The following is a 7,637-nucleotide window of genomic DNA, read 5'->3' on the forward strand; positions in this document are numbered from 1 at the left end:
GGACGATGGAAAGGGGGTCATCTCCTTGTCCGCCCCGGGCACCAGTTCTCTGAAACGCTTCATTTGGGCCCGTGAGAGTGCGTCTGCTGCTGCGTTCTCTGCCCCTGGCACGTGGCGTGCTTTCAGCTCCAGGTTCCCTTCCAGCTGTAATTTAATTAACCGTCGCATTAGCCTCAGCATGTCCGGGCATCTCGCTGCGCCTCTGTTAATGGCCTGCACCACTCCCATGTTATCTGACCAAAGGGTGAGTTTCAGGTTTTTTATTTTCTCGCTCCAAATGGTCAGTGCCACAATGATCGGAAACAGCTCGAGAAACGTGATGTTCCTGGTGAGCCCCTGCGCATGCCACTCGTCTGGCCACTGGCTGGCGCACCAGCTGTTTCCTAGGACCGCGCCGAAGCCAAGGCTTCCGGCCGCGTCTGTGTAAAGGGCTATCTGTTCGGCCGTTACCCAACCTGCTCTCCAAATCAGCACCCCGTTGAAATCTTGTAGGAACTCGTCCCACACCCGCAGGTCCTGTTTCACGCCTGCGCTCAGCCTGATGTGGTGGTGCTTGTGGGTGACGCCGGCCGTTAGCCCTGTTAGGCGCCTAGAAAATACCCTGGCGGGCGGGATTACCCGAGCCGCGAAGTTGAGCCTACCTATCATTCCTTGGATCTCCCTCAGGGTGGCCTTGTTCCGACCCCGTAGCTTCGATACTTCCTCACGGAATTCCTTTACTTTGCCTGGGGGCAGCCTGGCCGTTCCTGCTATAGAGTCCAACTCTATGCCCAGGAACGTGAGACTTGTGGTCGGGGTTGTAGTTTTTTCCTTTGCGAGGGGGACCCCTAGGGACCTGGCTAGCTCCTCGAAGGCTGCTAATGTGTTTGCGCATACTGCGGAACCTGCTGGGCCCGTGAACAGAAAATCGTCTAAGTAGTGCAGTTTTCCACCTTCCTGGTGCCGATCATGCAGCGCCCATTCTAAGAAAGTGGCGAACTGCTCGAAATATGCGCATGATATGGCGCATCCCATGGGCATGGCTTTGTCTATAAACACGTCCTCACCCTATTGGAAACCCAGTAAGTGGAAACTGGAAGGGTGGACCGGCAATAGTCGGAACGCGGATTCAATATCAGCTTTCGCCATGAGGGCCCCTCTGCCTGTCGCCTTCACCAGCTCGATTGCGTCGTCGACTGACGCATAGCCCACTGAGCAAGCTTCGGGGTCGATACCGTCGTTCACGGAGGAACCTTCCGGAAACGACAGGTGGTGTATCAGCCCGAATTGACCTTGTTCTTTCTTGGGGACCACGCCTAGCGGGGAGATGACTATGCCTCCTTGTACTTCCTTTGGGAGAGGGCCCTCAACTCTACCCAGTTTCACCTCTTTCTTTATCTTGGCGCTAACCACTTCGGGGTGTTGGCTTGCTGACTTCAGGTTGCTCGCCCCCGCCGAGGGGAGCGGGCCATGAAATGGAATAACAAATCCTTGCTCGAAGCCCTCAACCAGGGACCTGGCCTCTGCTTAGTTCGGGTATTTGTTTGTTAATCTGCGCAGCTGTTGAGTAATAATGGGGGATCTGGCCAGCTGGCGCCTACAAATGTCCACCAGTCCCCTCTTTTCCCCTGCGTTGGGGCTAACGCTTCTTGCTCTTTTCTCTCTTCTCTCTTTTTGCTTCGTGTTTGGAACCTCTGCATGCGGCGGTGGTATGCTTGCCCCCGCAGCTAGCGCATGCATGTTGAAACTTACAAGACGAGCCCCATGAGCAGTCCCCCGCCTCGTATCTCCAACAGATCGCCTTAGTTGCGGTTGGGGAGTATGATCTCCCGTTCGACCGCCTTTGATAAGAACCACTCTTCCCTTTTTGGTATGAGCTCCGAAAGGGCTGGTCGCCTTTTCCGGCCCAGGCCCTAACGTCTTTGGCTGTGAGCATCTTGTGGATGAAGCCGGAGACATCCTCCTCATTCCACTCCATTTCGGGGTGCCTCTGCATTTTTAATCTAAACCCTTTATCGTACTCTAGCCAGGCATCGCCCGGGAACTGCCTCTGTGCTAGGTGGATATTGGCCTCGTACAGCCACAGATCCGCCGCGCAATGGGGGAACCTCTCCACTATAATGCACGCCATTATTCTGAAGGCGTCTAACCAATTGTCGAAAGTGCGCTCTTTTCTGGCCCCACGCCTTTCTCTCCTGTCCTCCTCTTTCCTGTCGCACGTGGTTAGATCGAGTCCCTCTAGCTGTATTTCAAGCAGCGAAAATATGTCTATGAATTCTTTGCGCCATATCCTCTCTTTTACCGCTAGGGGGATGAGACATGCCAAGCCGGTGGCTTTCTTAGTCAGGGACGCCGGGCCGGGGGATGGCCTGATGTAATGATCGCTGGCTACCCCACTCGGAGGTGGGCTCCCTGCAACGGGGCCGTAACCCCAACCGGGTAGCGGGGAAATCTGTTCCCCCTGGCCGGACAAGCTTACCTGCTCCTGCACTCTTGTCTGACGGGCCCATCCCGGGTCGACCATATGCCACGTGAGACCTGCCGCTTCCTCCGCGCGCTGCTCCCTAGGCCCCGGTACCCCTTGCCCTGTGCCATTAAGTAGCCCCGGCGCCAGCGATTTTAGACATTCTTTTACGATGTTGCTAATATGCTCACCCTTTTTCTTTTTTCCGGTCGTCTCGCCCTGTTCGCTGCCCTCTGGCCTCGGCGGAAGAGGTTTCTGCCGCACTTTCCTCGGAGGGTTCCTCTTCGACGTTCTCTTCATCGGCGTGTTTTTCAGTTTCTTGGGTGCGGAAGGCCCTGGTTCTTCGTCCGCCTGTTCCACCGGTCTGTTCTCCTTCCCTTTGCCCAGGTGAGGGTGAAGCCAATCGTCGCCGTGGATGGCCGATAACTCGCGGATCTTCATCACTACCTCCGCCATCTCGTCCGGCTGGCCTTCCGACATGTCGTGGTTCTCTGCGCACTTGTGTGTGGCTTCTTAGTTTCTCGCGTCTGCGTCAGGCCGTCTGCTGGGGGCACAGCAGACTGCGTGTGCTTATCCCGTGACCTGAGCTTGTCGCGGTTTTTACCTGTTGTTGCTTCGGGGGAGCTGGCACGGCGCGCCGCGCTCCGTAAGGCGTCCTCGGTGGTGATGACCTGGATCTTCTACCGGAGCCTCGTCGTCTTCCTGCTTCGTCCTTCGCCGAGTCGCCTCTTCTTCCTTCAGTCGTTGTTGCTGTCGCGCCGTTCTCCCAGCTCCTCGAATGCGATGTGCTTCTGCTGGGAGGGCGGCGTCGCTTAAATCCTCCTGAGCCCTCCATGCAGGCCTCAGGTGAGTCCCCCTGATTGGGGGGTTCAAACAAAGCCAGGTTGACCATTGGACGCCCTTTGGGGGCGCCAGGTCAACAGGTCACTTCCGGTCGGGTGGCTGGTGCGCACCCCTCTTCCGCTGGTTCCTGTGCGCATCAAAGCGCCCAGAACCAGTTCTTCCCCGCTGGTGGCACCACGAGGGTTATGGCGCCGGCCTTCGAGCCTCCCCCACCCTTCGGGCGGGTGCGGCGGCCTCTGCAATACCAACACACTTCTTTGCGGAAGGACATGTTACTAAATAAATTACTCTCTCGCTGTTGCAGTAGATATGCTTAACTTGTCTCCATGGTCTCTGAGTACCAATGTCCACCTCCATGGTGTGCCTAGTCTATGGACATACCACACAAGTGCCACTTTGGGTAGTGTCCCAGAACTGCTGGCATATTTCAGAGTGTGGTCGGTCCAGGTGCCGAGGAACCTCACGGTCGTGTGTGGACAAGATAGTCATGTAAATTCTTACTCCGTTCGAACGAGAAAAGAGGATATTTTGTTCTGTCCTACGTTGAGTATTCGCCAATGCTTGCGCACAATCTTTTGGATATGATTGGACTGGGTGCTGAATGTATTGATACAGGTGAGTCTGGTAAGCAGAGGTTTTGGCACCGGGGGTTCTATTAGTGCTTCCCGGTTGTTATTTGAGGCTCTCTTGTAAGATTGGCGTGTCAACCTCTTCAGATATTTCCTGGCTCGAAGATTTTGAGAGAGCACAGTGGCATTTTTCCTAAAATCATCAGTAGTCGAGCAATTCCTTTGAAGACGAAGGAACTGTCTGAATGGAAGCCCTTCACGTAAAGATTTGGGGTGGAAACTGTTGAATGTTAACAGTGAATTACTGGCTATGGGCTTGGTGTACAGTTCACTTCCTAAACCTCTAGCTGATAGAAAGATGATGCATCATTGGTTTTGCACCATGATGACCCTCTTTTCAAAGATGTAACCCTGAATTTCCTCTTCCCCTGGGACTCTGGCTGGTCATCCTGGATGTTGGGGGGCTTGAGGGTTTTGTTGATCTGTGTTGCACTTGGCCCTGTCTGCTTCATTTTGCATTCCAACGTTTATTTTCCTATTTTTAATTGGAGGTGGACTGATGGGATATTTTTGCCTATGGAGGGAAAAAAAAACTGGCGTTGGGCTGACTAATGTGCATTTTTTGGCTCTAATGGGCCATTCGTTAGTTTTCAACAGAATTCCTATTGCCTTCATGCTGGTGTTAGTGACAGTTTTTACTGAGGTTCCCAGAAACAACCACCATGTAGCAACGTCTTGTTCATACATCGTTAACAGGACAATAGTTTTCAAAGGTACGCAACGGTAGGAAAACTGCAGCTAACTAGCGTTAGCGGTAGTAAATCCTGTCCTTGTACATACGGCCCATAGTCTGTTAGTCTTCAAAGCGCATTACATTCAGTAAACCTATTTAGCAGGGCTTATTAGCATGTCTGCATTTCCAAAATGTAGAAGTAGAAGGCACAGAGGGCCAGATGTACGACTCACCAATTTGAGACTCACAAATTGCATCACATTTGTGATTCGCAATTTGTGACTCACAAATTGGGATGTATAACAGTGTCTCAGATACTGTTTGCAATTCCTAATGGGGTCGCAAATTGCATACTTCATGAAGATTAATGAGGCAGGCAAAATACCAGGGATGGTGGCTTGCTGGGATCAGCAGACCACCATGTCAGGGACTGCTTTTAAAGAAAGCAGTCTTTTTTTTTTACTACAGACCGTTTTTCTTAAAGGAAAATTGGATGCATTTAAAGAAGAAAAATTAAACTTTTCAGTTTCACTTTTTTAAGGTCAGACAGTGGTCCGTGGGACCCCTCTTTAAATTATTTTCTAACATTCTCACAAAGGGGAAGGGGTTCCCCTGGTACCCCTTCCCGTTTGAGAGTGGTTTACCACCTACTTGAAGTAGGTGATAAACTGCGAGTGCAAATGCAGACGCAAAACAATTGTACATGGCATGGTGACTTGCTATTAGGATGGGACGCCCCTTCCTATTAGTGGGAATCGCAAAGGCTGTTTTGCGAGTCAGTGACTCGCAAAATAGCATTTGTACATGCAGATATGATTTGTGTGTGAGCATGAAAGTGAGTGTGTTCAAGTGAGAGGGAGTGTGTGCATTTGTGAGCAGTGTGTCTGTGTAATAATGTGCGTATGTGATGAAAATGAGTGAAAGTCAGTGTCAGATGGTAAGTGAGATTGTGTGAGATTGAGGCCCTGATTTACTACTATTTGACACAGGGCAACTCTGCACCAAAGTTGCTTTGCTGGCTTTTGTCAAAGGGAGAGAAAAAAAATGTGCCATATCTTCTAAGAAAAGGTGCAGTTTTGTCTCCCTGTGTGCTGGTGCACTTTGGAACTATGCGCCAACCCACAAACCCTTGTGACATATTGCGAGGGTGTTTGTGTTCTCTGACGCATAGGTTTTGTACTGAAAAAAGTCCTTCTTCTCACTATATGTGACTGTATAATGTAGCACACATAAAAAGTTGGAAAAGAAGGAGAAATTAAAATATTTCTCCTTGGTATGCCTTCCTCAAGGATGTGTATGATTTTTGGGTAAATTCCTGTCTACTAATTTTGGTGGATAGGGATTTGAGTAAAAACTCTTAGGTGAATACCTGGGAATGTCCATGCACCACCCATCAAACACCCTCTTAATGCAAAATAATGCAAAGCAGCACATACTGTAACTATGCCTTAATTTGAGATACTATCCAGTGCAAATCCTGATCTGCATTGGATTGTAAATCACACTCTAACAATTTGGTCTAGGGTTGCATCATATAAGTCAATTTTATGTCGAAAACCTAGTGCAAGGTTTAAGTAAACATGGACCTGACTGTCAGTAAGTTTGAGTCAGTGGGAACGAGTGAGATTAAGAGTGAATGTAAGTGAGGAAGTGAGTGAAAATTAAACATAATGAGTGCAAGGAGGTATTAGATTGTGTGAGTGAAAATAAATGAGTGAGAGTGAGGGTAAGTAGGAAATGAGTGTGAGTGAGCATGAGTGACAGTGTGATGTGATGCTTGTCAATTCATTGTTGTCCCTGACATACGTAATGTAATTATTGCCTCTTAGAGAAAACACGGGCAAAGTACTGGTCCTGGCATACTTGCAACAATTCTTAGCATGGCAAAGCCTGATTTGCATTGTATAGTAAATCCCACAGTTACAATTTGGTCCAAGATTGCTTTGGAAACCTGGCACAAAGGTTTAGTAAACCTGGGCCTGAGTGTCAGTAAATGTGAGTTAATGAGAATGAGTGAGATAAAGAGTGAATGTAAGTGAGTGATTGAGAATGAATAAGAATGAATGTACAGAAGGATCAGAGAGTGTGATTTAGAGTAAATGAGTGAGAGTGAGTGAGAGAATGAGTGTGAGTGAGTGGCAGTGCGATGTGATGCTTTCCAATTCATTGTTGTGCCTGACATACCTAATGTAACTATTGCATTTAAAAGACAACCAGGGCATAATACTGGTTTAGGCATACTTGCAACAATTCTTAGCATGGCAGACAGCTGTGAAATACTGGCATTGGCACACTGGAGATAAATCTTGACATAAAGGTTACCGCTGGTAAACAACTGGTGCCGGCATACTAGAGGTAATGCATGACATATAAGGCACCCATTGAAAAATACTGTCATATGGACACTAATGTTAGAATACTGGTTCTAGCACAATGGTGGTAATTGTTGGCATAAAGGTGGACAACCTGGCATATGGGAGGGTGGCGACCATCACAGAATGCTGGCCCAGACTTTGGTAATTTTTGACTTAAATGTTACCTATGATACAGTGACGGCATGAATTGGATAAAACTAGCACTGGCATATTTTATGTTATTGTGATATAAGTGATTCAATAACAGGAGAAACCTGTAAACCTAGTTGAGACCTGGGTGAATATGGTATCAAACAACAATGTCTCACAGGGAAACAATACAACAGGGGCACATTTATGAGTGCCTTGTGCTGCGGGATTGTCATTTTTTGTGATGCTCCAGCAGCGCATATTACAAAATCGTATCATTGAGGCCACACAAAGCTTTGCCTCAAAGATATGAAGTAAGGCAAGGCAGCGCAAATTGATGCATTGCCTTAATCTGTGCTCGGGAGATATCCCATAAATGTTGCAGTGGTTATCCCTAAACTGCAGCACTGGATTTTGTCGCTTTTCCAGATTTACAAGACCATGTAAACCTGGAGAAGCGCCAAATCCTTATGCCTCTTGAGGTGAGGCATAACGAGGAGAAATAACTTTATTTCTCCTTTTTTTCCTCTTTCTATATGGGCTGC

The sequence above is a fragment of the Lissotriton vulgaris genome, chromosome 6, assembly GCF_964263255.1.
Source record: "Lissotriton vulgaris chromosome 6, aLisVul1.2, whole genome shotgun sequence".
NCBI classification, from domain to species: domain Eukaryota; kingdom Metazoa; phylum Chordata; class Amphibia; order Caudata; family Salamandridae; genus Lissotriton; species Lissotriton vulgaris.